At 38.8% G+C, this 14,652-nt stretch overlaps 1 protein-coding gene across 3 annotated transcripts in view; it reads right to left on the reverse strand.

Moving 5' to 3' along the window:
* Positions 1–14,652, reverse strand: part of NDST2 (N-deacetylase and N-sulfotransferase 2) — a 128,296-nt gene that overhangs the window by 64,299 nt on the left and 49,345 nt on the right. Inside the window, exon 1 of one of the 3 annotated variants that reach the window (XM_068139832.1) lies at positions 4,741–4,867. The exons of the other annotated variants lie outside the window; for them this stretch is intronic. The gene's annotated coding sequence lies outside the window, so the exon portion shown is untranslated. Of the gene's footprint in view, positions 1–4,740; positions 4,868–14,652 lie in introns of those variants that run through there. 3 annotated transcript variants of the gene reach the window in all.

Here is a 14,652-nt window from a genome sequence, read left to right on the forward strand (position 1 = left end):
TGAAAGTCTTAAGCGTAAAACCTTTCCACATAGTGCATTAATGCCTTAAATAACTCCTGATTATCATAGGAATAACTTCATAATTCCAAAACTATCTATCTTACACAAGGGGAAAGAGTTAAAAAGCACATTCATTTCTAGACTGAAACAAAAAACCAATAGGTCAGATACAGGCAATCATGGGCATTTAGCCAACAGCAAAAATATTATAATTATGCTTTTGTAGCTTTTATCATGCAAAAATAAAGAAGCCAAAGCACTCTGACAGCACACATTCCCAATCCTCCCAATAAGTAAAGGGAAGGAAAATAGAACTCAGCACTTGCCAGGAAAAACAGTAACTACAGAAAAGCACGCAACAAGTGCTGCTGAAGTACCCAGGAGATGTGACCACCTGAAGAGGATGATATAAATGATCTCCATCTATGCTTCTTAGTTGGCTGAAACTGTATTCCCAAGTGAGACAACTCTGCCTTAATATCCTGTAACTTTATACCTTTCTAGACATCATAAACCGGATGAAAAACATATTACCTAAAACTATGGTAAGACAAAAAATTCTTAGAGAGAAAATCTAGTCTCTACCTTTTACTATCTGCCAGAGCAACGTCCAGGATAACACTGAACATTTGAGGATAAAAAAGGCTCTTGGTGAGCATCTGTCAAGTGGAGAATTTGGATGAAGATTACTTTGGGAGGATGGCCAGTCTGGGAAACTGCAGCAGACAAAAAGGAAAGGCTACTTGTTGGAGGCAGAAATGCACAATTATGCTTCCAGAAACTAAACACACCATATGTAATTAAAGCAATTTATTACAGTTATGTGGCTTTGCATATTTGGAAGTGCATTTCCCCATTTTTAAGCACATTACTCTGAGACTTTTCATGCAAACTGAAAGGAATATATAAGCAGTTTCCAAAATGCAAGAAGAAAGTGTGAGAATGGAACATTTAATATGGCATTAGCTTGCAAATGCCTCCAGATTCCTCTCTGGTCACTGTGTGGGCAGCACATTCCCAGGACAGGGAGCAGGGTGGGTAGGAAAAAGAGGACTATAAAACTATTCATGAACTGCATTTTGTCTTTTCCTGCTGAGGCTCATTAGTGACCTACTGGAACACCTGGGAGGCAGGAGGGCTTGCTCTGGCAGGAAGTGCATGGAGAAGGAGTCCCCAATGCCTGCAGAGGACCCATTCTCACTGCTACACTGACAAACAAGGCCTAGGGGTGCCCGATGCCAGCAAAACAGCCTCCACATGTTGCATCATACACCTAGCTGCTGTAAACATAGGAATCATCCTACATCTTCCTGCTGTAGTGCACATCAGGACCCCCCCCATCACACAGTGCATTAATCTTGACAACTGAAGACACTGCTAGAAATAGAAACAGCCTAGGAAAGCGTTCTGCCCAGGAGTTTTCTCTCGACTATCCTTTACCAGCAGATCCTCCTTTCCTCCATTCACCAGTACTCTTCATAGTTCAAGGAAGCTCTATAACCAAGGCAACACAAGAAAGCAAGGCCTGTATGGAGCTCTGAAGACAGATATTTTGAAGCTCTGGTACTGCTAAAAAGCGGATGATAAGCCCTATGTACATAACAGATAGCTACTGGTGTAGGCTGACTATATACAGACCAGCACTGAATAATGCTCACAATATAGAGGGTAAAGGAAAAGGGTGGAGAGAAACACAGCTGGACAATCTGGATAACTGCTGTATCTACACAGCCCATCATTACTCCAGCTATCCTTCACAGCAAAGGGATGTGGAAATGATAGTGCTGTGATACAACCCTAGCCCCTTTCAATGCCCCTCCCTCCGAGAGGTACCGAGATGCACTCATACATGATAGCCTGCAAAAGTTGTTAAAAGAGATTTAGGATCTTCTGAGTTCAGGGTTAATATCTGCCCCATTTTTAGACCAGCAGCATCTGGGGCTTGAGAGATGACGTAGGATGAGGAATAGTATAAATGAGAGAGAAAATCACTCTGCTATGTAAGAAGAGAATGACATAACAAGCAAAACTGAAATGCAGTAGAATGACAGAATTCACTAGGCTGAGATCACAACAGGCTATAAACAAGTGTACATCAAATTCATGTGGTAGAAAAAAGTCTGTCATACACAGAGGGTTACGCAGAGTATAAGAAGAACATCCTCTATTAAGAGAAAAACATAATCCAATTCATATAGAACCAACTTTCCTAGTTCATGGTACAAAATGCAGAACAAATTCAAGAAAAATGGCATGTAAACTTGACATGAAGCTGCCAATAGAATCTGACAAATTGTAACACTGGTGAACAGAAAATATAACCATTTGAACTTATTAAGCATAACAGGAGGAAAAGATTTTTAAGATCTGATTTCACAAATGCTGTACTCTGAAGAACCAAAACATGCGGTGCAGTTTTTAATTTATAAACCTGGCTTCTGTAGTCTGCAAATGCATTCAAATGAAGGATTCGGGGTTTGGGCTGCATTCAAGGAGCATCCAAAAGAGCTGGCACCTGAGCAGTGATGAGAACTCTATGCACTGTGGCAATACAGGCAAAGAGTAATCCAAACAATACTTTCATATGTATTACTCACCACTAAAGAATTGAAACAAGAAGTATGAAGATACATTCTAATTACGAAAAGCACTAAACAGTGAAACTTAAAACCATTCATACTTTTTAATGGGGTCATAAACTGATTACTAACTAAAAAAAAACCCAGGCATTTTCATGAAGACACACTGTATGCCCACTAAGAAGCAACAGTAAAAAGGCAGTAAAAATGTAAATTGAGATATATTAAGGTGTATAAGGAATGAAAAGGTGAGTAGTACAAGAACTAACGTGCACTCTGCTGTGAAACACTGTTCAGTTCTCACCACTTTATCCTAAAACAACAGAAAAACATTGAAGTAATGGACTGAAACTGCTAAAACAAAACATCTAAAGTCTGTTGACTTCTTTTTTTTTCCCCTTTCTCTTTTTTATTTAAATCCAACAGGAGATTTAATGGGCATATGAAAACATTCAAATTGGTTGAGAGACTGGACAGATTAAGAACTATTAATTTGGTTTCCTAATAAAAGAACAAGGGAATATATAATTAAATTCAGGATCAGAGATCTGGGTAATTTGAGATTATATAGTTTCACAACATACACAATTAGCCAGTAGTACTTATTGTGGCATTAACACTGATGCTAAGAACATTCTGGAGCAGTACTATTTATAATAATAAACATCAATCACAGAGCAAAGAAACATTCCTTCTTCAAGGCAAAACGTAACAATAAACATCTAGGAAAACTGCAATATAGTAATCTTCTAAAGATTCCCCCCCCCCCCCCCCCCCCTAAAGAGAGATACTGTTGATAAGGGAAGGACCTTGAATATTGATGGACAGATGCTCAAATCCACTATGGGTAATGAAGATGACTAGTACTGCTCTCTTCTGCAAGAAAAACACCTTGTAAATTATATCACTGTGGCTATGGTTTCCTCAACCTGAGTGCAAGCAAGCGCTGTGCACATCTGAAGGGATAGACAAGGTGACAAAGATGTGGTTTATAGTCAGACATTCCTCTGCTACCATGGGAATATATCCCAAATCACAGATATCAGAAATAGTTTTTCCCCGTGGGAATATACACAGAATTCGATATTTGAGAGCAGTTTTCCTACTAATGTGAACAGATTCATGGCTGGGATGAGATCAGGAGAGAATAGATTTTTTGCTTCACCAGAGCCTCTCCTCTAATTGCTCTTTCAACCCATACTGGCCTCCGGTGCAATGTCCACTCAACTCTATCTTAAGGGACTGAAGCACCGTTGCGCCTCCAGCAATCACCATCCCAAATGTTCTAAATGGTCCTGACAACAGAAGCAATACAACTGCAGGCCCTTCCTCACTGTTCCAGTACTGACTCTCACACCCTGTTCAAAGAAAGATCAGGGATGGGGAGTCTCACCTGCAAGTTTAAAAGGCAGCCCTGGAAGTTAGAAGGAAGCAGAATAGTGAGGATCTGAGCAGGCAATAGCAAACCAAAATAGAAGATAAAATCTTCTGGACCAATTTCTTACACATAAGCAGAGCTGGGCTTGTCTACACTGACTTCTTTAAAGTTTCCTCTGTTTTATTGCTTCCAGTGCCCGCAGGGTTTGCAGGGTGAAGTGCTGCTGTGCACCAGTTTCCCAGGCACAGCCATTATGCTTCTAAGGTAATTCAAACAGCAGATACCCATTTCTTTCTTGCCTGAGACTTCCTTGCTTTAAATCTTCAAAACTGAAAACCACAAATGCACATTTCTTTGCCTGTTGGCCCAAGAATTTAATTTCACACATTTAATTAGGACATAAAGAAAAGTACTATGTATGCAGGAAAATAACAGCCTTCCACAATTTGCTGGTTTTTGCTACATAAATCTGCCAAATTACTAATTTTTTATTAAAAACATATTTTATGGGTCAAATAATGTAAACAATGTTAAGTGTAAAAGTACACAAAGTTGTTATCAATGTTCAGCGAACACCTAACAAAGCACTGACCTCTACCTTAACTCAATATGTCTCTGACTTCAAAGTCTGCTTAAAACTATTTAGATAGCAGTATTATTAAACATGAGAAGCATGCTAAGTACTCAAATGGAGCCAGCATGCTTTAAGTGAAACCTAGTTCCTGCAGTTCCTCCCCCTGATTTCTCAGGCTAAGCTTAGCTGTTCTCCAGAGCAGGACTTACCTGTCACACATCTTCTGACACAGAGGAGTGGTGTTTCACTGCTCTCCCATCCTTGGACTACTGCTTTTTATTTCCCCCTCTCTTCCCCTTTTTACTAACAGCAATGGAGACTAAGCACATTGTTGCTTTGTTTCACTGCCACTGACTGAGCTGGAGTGGGCAGGGGCATTAATGCCCTTTCAGAGGCTGCAACGCTACAGTGATTTGTTTAAATAGGCAGCATACAAGGATTTGAAAGTCTTACCTACATAAGAACAAACTAATACAAGATTTTTTTGCAATTGCTCACAAAACTGACAAAGAACATAGCTACTGTAAAAGGCTCTGTTTCGTAAGACGACAGGCAAGTGGAGGAAAAGCCTGGACTGCTAAAGCACTTCAGGACTGCCTGGAACTTCCAGCATTTTTTCCCTCTGCATTTGTTACAAGTCATACTCCTTGACTAGCACTGAACACCATACAGAGAAAACGATCTGCCATTAGCAATGGCTGTAAGGAAATGCCATAGGAGTTGAACCAGTGTCACAAAGAGTTTAACGGTTTACCTAAAAATGCTTTGCATATTTTAAAAGTAAAGTGAAACTTTCAACACAATTTCTCAATCATCACTCAAAGGCTGCCGTTAGTAACATCGGGATTTCAAGGGAATTCAGCAGGATCTATTGCTGACATATGCCAGTAAAAGAAAGGTTTAGGAGCCTGAAAAATGTCCAGGAAGCAAAACTACAACATCATTTAAGACACAGCTATGAGGCTGCACAATCAAGAGCTCAATCCAAGTGAAGCAGTTTTCACAAAAATTAGGGGGTTTAAAATTGTTATTTTTATTTACACTCTTCTCCTTTCTGTCTCCTAAGGGTCCTGGATGCAGTTATGATCAGTACTAATCACCGAGTTTTATGTACAGTTTTCCTCCTGGTCCTAACTGCTGTGGCTCTATCAGCTTTAGTCTTTAGTCTTTACTGAAAACCAGACCATAGAGATATATGCTTTTCTTGGCTCCAACAAAAGAAAAACAAACCAACAAAACAAAACCCCCAACTCTCTCTAACGCAGAAGGCATATACTTCCAAGCAAAATTCACTATCAAAACTATTGCTTTGTCCAGAATTTTTTTATATATCCTTACAGGGTTAATTTCCAATTACCTTTTACTATCACACTTGAGTGCTGAATGCTCAACTTGGCTAAAAGCTCAAAATCCATGAATAATGTAAGAGGACTTCACTACAGGACCATTAAGGCCTCAGTAAGCCTGCCCTGGATCGTTCACCAGTTGTCACTTGCCTACCTTTCATTTCCTTTAAATGTTACAGTACCAGCCTAACTCAAAGTTAGCACACCTTACAGCTCCCACCAGCAGTGCAGCCAACATGCAACATGGACTTAGGAGTCAAGGGTTGGGGAGCAGTCAGGCAAAGAGAGGAGTGGCCCCCACATCCTGGCCATGCCAACTAGCTCCTCCACCTTCTCGGTCTGTTCATTTCTCCTCAGCTTTTAACTTTCACCTTCAGCACTGAAATATTACATCGTTGTTTTAAGTAAAATATCTTGAAGTGCCTTTGAGTTATATAAAGGCCTAACAAATGAAGGAAATAGTTTTAAGATCTGGGAAAAGTAATTTTTGCTTTCGAGAATGGCTGAAATCCAATTGAACTATTCACCTTGTAACATACATGGACATCATACTTACTAAATGGCTAATGTCATTAAGCTTGGGAAAATTGGGCAATACAGTAAGTTGTGGTTACAAGAAAACCAAGCTAGGTACACACACAGAGGGAAATGGTGAGTCTGAATGTTATCCGATGAGCCACAAACTTGATACATCACACATCTATGAAATCACATATAGCTCTTAATTGAATCCTTCCAAATCAAATCAGGAAAACACAACCAGAATTACAGGAAATACTAGGATCTTGGGCAAATTGCCTTCAGTGTCTGCTCTCAATTATGCTCTCTGTAAAGTACAATTGATAAGCCTAACCATTAAGTAAATGCAAAACACCATTAGTCCAAATTTTAAACAGAAAAAAAATTAGGCAGGGACTTGTTTGGTGTCATGTGTCAGATATCTGCTTTGCACTACTCTGCAACTATAATACAATCTCTGAATGCTGGAGAAGCTGGGCAATTGGAGTTGGAAAAGCACATTACAGGCAAACAATTTGAATGTAGAAAATACTTAGAACTGCATACATTCAATTAGTATTTGTATTAGATTTCCCTGCATGCATTAACAGAATTAAACATTACATTTACAAAAATTGTGAGAACTTAAGGAGGAATGTCTTAACCCATAGCTATGAACCTAAAACTGCATAAAGAACAAAATGTCCTCTGCATTTGAGTTTTCAGTTAGTTTGGCAAAGCTCACATTAGAAGGGTTTTAAGTGCGCTGCAAGTAGGCACCAAAGTAAAATTCAATGGAAAGATGGGAAATCGTAAGTATTTTCTGTATTAATAAAACAATATTAGAAGAAAAATAAAGAGAAGGGCACTAAATACTCTAACACTGTCAGGAAAGGATTACTTGAAAGTAGTCTATAAAGGCACCTGTTGCAATCTTCTGAGGGTTAACTCAGACCTTTCCCAAGCTATGTAAAACGAGTTCTGCATTAGAAACCACTAATCAACTATTTTATACTAAGCACTAAAAATTGTAATACAAGACATCTCTTGAAGTTATAAACTGTCCTGTAACTCTTTGAAATGTAGAGATTTGCTTTGGTCATTATCTTACCTAATACATTTTCCTAACATCAGACATGATTGTATGAAGTGCTTTGAAATGAAAGATGCCATGTAAGTGCAAAACATTACTACCACCCAACTAAATTTGGACATGCTATAGTAGGATGGATCCTTTACTGAGACATCTACTAGGAAACTGGGTTTGGCCAAATCACAGCAAGTGATAATGAGTGCTGTTTAAACCAAGACATTGTTAACTTGTGTCAAGTAGCTTAATGGTAAATTACTGAATGTTAAACACATGGAATCTTATACTTTGGTCTTTCAATGAACAAGTTCTTGAGTAAACTAAAACGTACAGCTTCTTAAATGTGCAATCAAGAAGAGCTTTAAAAAGGTTTAATACTCTTCAGCTCTCCATCCTTAAACTAAATTCAAAATCTTTAAGAAGAGAAGTACATCCAGATGTGCTTATAATTAGAAAGTAATACAATGATATTTTAATTAACTTCTGACTTTTGTACACATATGACATTTCTGACTCAGATGCTTAATCCTGAACAGCTTTATACATTTTATATGAACAAGCATCAGTCAATTTCTGTCCTTCACACTATAAAGATGGCTATAAACAACATGCATTTCCATAACCCCTGATGATGTGGTTTCATCCATTAGTCACTGATTTTGCCAGTCAACACATCAACTTACTACTTGTCAGAGAAAGATACTAAACTTCTGGCATTCTGTCTCAAAACTACTATGAACTAAAATACTGGTGGTGAAAAGACACAACACTGATATCAAGCAGAAGCCCTTACTGTCAAAGCTTTAGAAATTTACCCCTAAAGGTAAAGAGATTCTTGAATCCAATTGTATTAATAATTAACTTGTATGACTTTGAAATCAAATGGAATTTTAAATTATTCCACAACATATTTGGTGAATGTGTTAACAGGAGAACACGTACTCCAATGTTCCCCGGAACGTGCAACTCCTAAGAAAGAGGAGTAAAGGATACCAAAAATATCACAGGAAACAGCTCAGTACCAAGAATTATAAGCACTGCAGGAAAAGATGACAGTTCTTAGGACTAGGATACTGGGGAAAAGGCAAAATGAAACATCTGAAAGACGATTGTACTTTGGCTTGCATTAGGCATCCATATAAGAGAGTGTTTTCTTAACTACAGATGAAAAAAGCCAACCCCAGCAAGCTATCAGCATCAAACCATATGCTTCTGTTCTCACTCACTGTCAGATGATAACAAGAAGGGACTAATCTACGGAAATCATTTAAAAAATGAAAGCTTCTTAGCTATCCACAGAGCAGCAGATGTTGAGACTATCCTGGGTACTTTGGTTTAAAGGGAAGTGTCTTGCTACCTACAGGAGGTGCTATGTCCAAGAGGTAGCTTAACATTTATTTCCTATTTGAGTGGAGCAATTAAATATAACATGTCTCTTCCCCACAATTCTAGAACAGGTCCTGCAACAGAAGAACAGGTTTCTTAATGAGACATGAACACAAGAGGTATCTATGTGCAAAGGGATAGAAAAACATACAACTGATTTTGTACTGTGCAAAAACAGGTGCATGAAGCAGACATGGGTCCTAAACGATTACAAGAGCAAATGCTAAAGGCTAAAATGATCATTGCCTATGTCTCAGCCCCAGGCATTTCATATGCAGAACTTAGAAAGAGCCATGGCTTTCAACACAATTGTTTTATTAATGCTAACACCCATGATGATTACATAGAACTCCTTCATCCACTGACATTTAATAATCACACCACTCTGCTGAGAGTCACACTCTCCTATCGTGCTCCTTCCACTCTTGACCTGTACTAGCTGAAATCTCAACAGGGTACAAGAAGGCCAAGCTTTAACACAGGTCTAATTTTCAGAGTAACAGTCACCTTGAGAGGGGAAAAAAAAAGTAGAAAGTGTGCTGTTGCCATAGAAATGGAGCACAAATATGCTATCTGATGAAGTACCTCTTGGAGGATCAAGCACACCATCTAACAGTTACTGAAATCTCTCCTAACGCTTAGGAAGTGTTAGGACAGAGAACACAGTCAGCCCAGATGTCAGGAGAGCTGGGACAGCATTTCAAAAGTGAGTCCCTCACTATGTACACATGGTGAGGAAAAGTATTGTGTTTGTGAAACAACTGTCACTGCATGAAGGCCCTGTTCTGGGAAGTGGATAAACTGCACACCTTGCTCAAATTCTTCACAGATGTGTTACTGCAGAATCCAGGACATGAGGCTTAACAGATGGCTGAAGAAATGCCTGGACCTGCTCAAAAGTTTACAGGCTGAATTCAAAAGCAATGTTGGTGAAAGAAAATTAACCTACACACTAGTGGTTATTCTGCTCCTTGTTCCTTAAGAGATGAAAAGGAATAAATATAATGTGGTAATGTGACACATAAAAATGTCACAGGTACAACTGCATGGGCAAATTCATTATCAGACAACTTTCATTTTCAAATTACTTGACTTTAGAATTATTCTTGTGCATAAATAGAGGTTTGCCCATCTCTCCATTCATTGCAAGATCCCTTAACTGTGTAAGCTGTTCACAACCTGAGCCACATAACAGTATGAGACTACCCAAGTCTAATAAAAAAAAAATAATCAGAGAATGCTACAGTTAACAGCATTATTGAGAGCACCATATACACAAATGCCAGCTGCAGGTTTTCAGGAAGAAAGGCATTACCAAGTGTCAGCACTACAATTCTTCATATTTTCAGAGACCAGGTGAAACCAGTAACCAGTAACTATTTGATATTCTAAACCTCTGATTTTGCTGAGGTGTTTTAAACATCAGCAGAGAAGGCAGAGGATTCCAGCAGGTTAGGAATTTGTTCAGTTTATCAACACCACAATACTACTAGACATTAATTTCCCCAGCTCTGAGTCTCCTAGCTCTCTTTCTCATCCCTGCAAAATATCTCATATTAAAAGAAACTACACATTGGCAAGCTAGAAGAATGATTTATTTTACAAGGGTGTTGTGAAACTTAATTCATGTTTGCAAAGCCTTTTGTATTGTGCCTTTCATCTGCTGTGGGAACCTCACAGTATTATCAATAAGGTCTTTTCTACCCTAGAAAGGCTTTGCTAAAATAGCTATACTAGCAAATCTGCTCATTCATGATCTAGTTTACATAGGCAAAAAAGTTGTTTTGCCAGAACAGCTAATACTAGATTCCTGAAAAAACAAACTGTACTGGCAGAAGCACATTTCTGATGGTATGTAACTGAATCCAGCACAGAATATTGTATGTCAAGTAAAGGCAAGTTCTGCAGAATTTCAACAGTCATACTGACAAAATCTTGAAGGATAGCTCCGACCAACATACTTTGGAGACTTCAAATGAAGGATGTGTATTTACTACTTTCACTACGCCTCAGCATTCATTTATTCATGTGAATAAGCCACAGAGCCCTCCTTAAAGAGTTCCCTTTAGCAGTAAATACATTTGACCTTGCTACTTTATACAAGATAATTGGTTATTTTTTTCCTTTTAAGAAGCAAGAAACCAAAGGAATGAAGAAAATTCATATAAAACCTTGGTCACATATATTCTGCCAAACCGATAAGAACAGAATAGCACTAGAACGAATGTCTAGAAACTACTTACACATCTGCAAAGAACACACTGTGGTACAAGAAACTAGTTCATGTGACAGTCATTTCTAACTGTGCTATTATTTTCTATACAGGACCCCAGTTTTCTTAAGTTTAAAACAGCATCCAATATCTCCTAACAAAGGTGAAGGGCCACCATCATACAAGGTTCCCAAATGCTTACTTGCCCTTTTGTTTTCTAGCCATGTTTAGCCTCATTCTGAGCTCCTTAGAGTGGCAGCCTGCAGCTGCTAGCAATAGCGCCTTTACTTTTTGCCTTTCAGCATTTCCACATCCTGCTAGAAATCTGTACCAAATCTTATCACCTAAAGGCTTGCTTACACAGGAAAAGGAAACTCATCTGTTTCCCATCTCTGGGAAGCTTTTCTACAGTAGATACCTGTATTTATTTTAGAAGGATACCACTCCATATCCATAATTGCATGCAGCAGCACACTAGTGTCTAGCAGCATCAAAGCTATGTGCTGCAGCATAAGACTTTGGCACGTTTCAAATCTGTGATTGGTTGCAAACTGGATAAACATTTTCCTACAAACTGATTTGGATCAGACATGCTTGAATCTGGAATGGAGCTCAAAATCCAAGTATAGATATTGTCACAGTCAAGGGAAGTACTGTGGAAATATGGGAAATTTTTCTGAATGAAAGATGGTTTCATTACCAAAAACCAAGAAGGTGTATTCAGTTGCTTGCCACTAAACAGTAAAATTAAATATCCTTTAAAGCAAAACTAAGCATCAAACTTAACCTTCTCTTCTATTGAGACAAACTAGAAAAAAAATAGCTATGATAGATTAATCAGCAACCTATTATTTACATAGCATTGCAGAATACACAGCCCATGTACCAGGAGTACCTCATGCACTACTGTGTTACACCTAAGAATTATTTAAGTGGCTTCTGAAACTAGAATAATCAGTAATTTATAATTGCTACGTGTTCTCTCAGCTACTGATGGACCTGTCCACATAGCATGAAGAACAGCACTGACCTGAAAAGCAGACATGACAGTTCCAGACAAGGCTTAAAAAGAATGAAGTTCAAACCAGAGTCAAAACATGTGTTATTTTGTTTGTTTTTTTTTTTTCAGATTTGCTCTTCTGTAGACCAAAGTCTGGTCAGGTGGCCAAGGCGGCCAACAGCATCTTGGCTTGTATCAGAAACAGCACAGCCAGCAGCATTTGGGAAGTGACCACTCCTCTGTACCTGGCTGTGGTGAGGCCACAACATGAATACTGTGTACAGCTTCACTACAAGAAGGACACTGAGCTGGAGCATGTCCAAAGAAGAGCAGCAAAGCTGGTGAAGGTTCTAGAGTACAGTTCTTAAGAGGAATGGCTGAGGGGACCAGGGATGATTAGCCTGGAGAAAAGGAGACCTTATTGCTCTCTACAACTATCTGAAAGGAAGTTGTAGTGAAGTGGGTGTTGGTCTCTTCTTCCTAGTATCAAGTGAGAGGACAAGAGGAAATGACCTGAAGTTTAGGTTGGATATTAGGAAAAGTTTCTTCCCCAAAAGGGTTGTTAAGCATTGGAATGGGCTGCCTAGGGAAGTGGCAAAGTCACCATCCCTGGAGGTGTAAAATAGGCATAGGTGTGGACATGGTTTAGTGGTGGACTTGGCAGTGCTCAGTTAATGGTTGGACTCAACAGCCTTAGAACTCTTTTCAAACCTAAATGTTCTATGATTCTATAATGCTACAGTATCAAAGCCTGGGCACCTAAGAAACACTTTCTTTACTTGAGAGCATAAAAACCCGCGAAAACCAAAACCAATAAAAGGATCATGTTTCCTTTTTCCACTAGCATACATTTTGCATGTATGCATCTGTTCCTAATCAATGAGAGTTAGAGCTTAACACTTCACATGGCATGAGAATTTGTCATAGCCTTTTTTAAAAAACTACAAAGGCATTTTCCCCACTAGCTGTGTGCCACAGGCCAGACAGCACTTGATTTTTTGCACGTACACCATTAGCAACCATACTGCCTTCCACCCTATGCAGCATCCTCCATTAGTGTCACTAGAAGGTTGACATGAAGATCAAGCACAGAGTATGTCCATCAGGCAGTAACTACATTTCTAGCTGGTAAAGTTAATTCTCACCTTTTGGATGCTCAGTAGGAAAATTAAGGTAACCACTTTTAAAGGTAAAGCTATGTTGTTCCTCTGTTTCTTTTCATTCCACTGACTTCTCTGTTTTAGACCCTTCCCATCCCTTCCAAACTGTCATCTCTCTTTCACTTCTGATGATGCTGACTGATGCCTTCATTTCTTCCCACAGGAAATTTGTAGTGTTCAGTGCACAGTCTTTCTGTATGCCCTGGATCCTGCCTACACAAAACTGCTGCCTTGCTGAGCACGTCCTGGCAGTGAAGTTTAGCTAAAGCATTTGGAGCAAAAGTCTATGAGCAAATATGTGGAGGCGGAGGCCAGGCTTCCTAGTGGAAGGTCACCTACTCTGAAACATACTTCCATGACTAATTAAGATATCCCACATTCATCATTCTCAAGTTCAAGTACACTTCAAGGACAACTTTGTTTCTCTTAAGCAAAAATGGAAGAAAAGCATGCACTGAGGTTGAGGCTTTTTTCTTCTTGGTTTTCTGGAATTTAAACTCCTCTAAAGTTTTGGCAGGCACAGAAACAAAATTTAAAGGGTTACTCGGCATGATCAGCTCCTCTACTCTACACACTGAAGCTGCAACCATCAAAGAAACGCAAGTTAAATGATGAGGCACTCACTTTTACTCATATAGGACAGCTGAAACACCCTGTATAGTATGGGAAGACTGAGGCTACATGTTTTCAGCAAACATACAAATAAGCTAAAGCTGTTTCTTTTGACCTTTGATGCCCTTCATGAGTTGTGTCCCAAACCACTATGATGAGGACAAAGTCTATAACAGGTTAAATATTTAGCCAGCAAAAAGTTTTTACATCTTAGTGGTGAACCTCCTAGTTCTAACAGAATGGAGATTTGCTGACTTTGAGAGCAGGCTAGGGCTCACATATTCAAACTCTATGGGGATGATGGGAGGAAGGATTAGTACAGAGGAACAAAATGTAGGTTTTGTAGCTCTCAGATCATCTGTGTAGGTGAAGTTTGGAATTAAATCTAACTATTCTACCTACCTATTAAATCTAACTAAATCTACCTATTTATTGGAAATAAACAACACAATTTGGAAAAAATATGCAGAACTGAAGATATGCTACAGTTCTTTGTGCAAAATTAGCATCATTAAAATCCAAAATTTATTGCATATTAAGTATCATCATTTAAAAGGTGAACCAAGAATAAATACATTTTTTTGCAGTGAAAAAGGTGAACAGAAAAAGTAGAATTTTGGGGAATCAGTCAGTCTTTTCCAGGAACCTATTTGTGTACACTATTTCTTTGAATGTAAAATGCAGGCTTCAAGTGCAGTTACACCTATTTCATAATTCACATCTTCATCACCAAACTGTACAGGCAGCATAACTGTCTCTGCTTCGGCACACAGTATCTGTGAAAAATCATTAGTCCTATCTGAGGAAAATACATTAT

This window comes from Melanerpes formicivorus, unplaced genomic scaffold (genome assembly GCF_026170545.1).
Source record: "Melanerpes formicivorus ecotype bairdi unplaced genomic scaffold, bMelFor1.0.p_v2 SCAF_6, whole genome shotgun sequence".
In the NCBI taxonomy this organism is placed as follows: domain Eukaryota; kingdom Metazoa; phylum Chordata; class Aves; order Piciformes; family Picidae; genus Melanerpes; species Melanerpes formicivorus.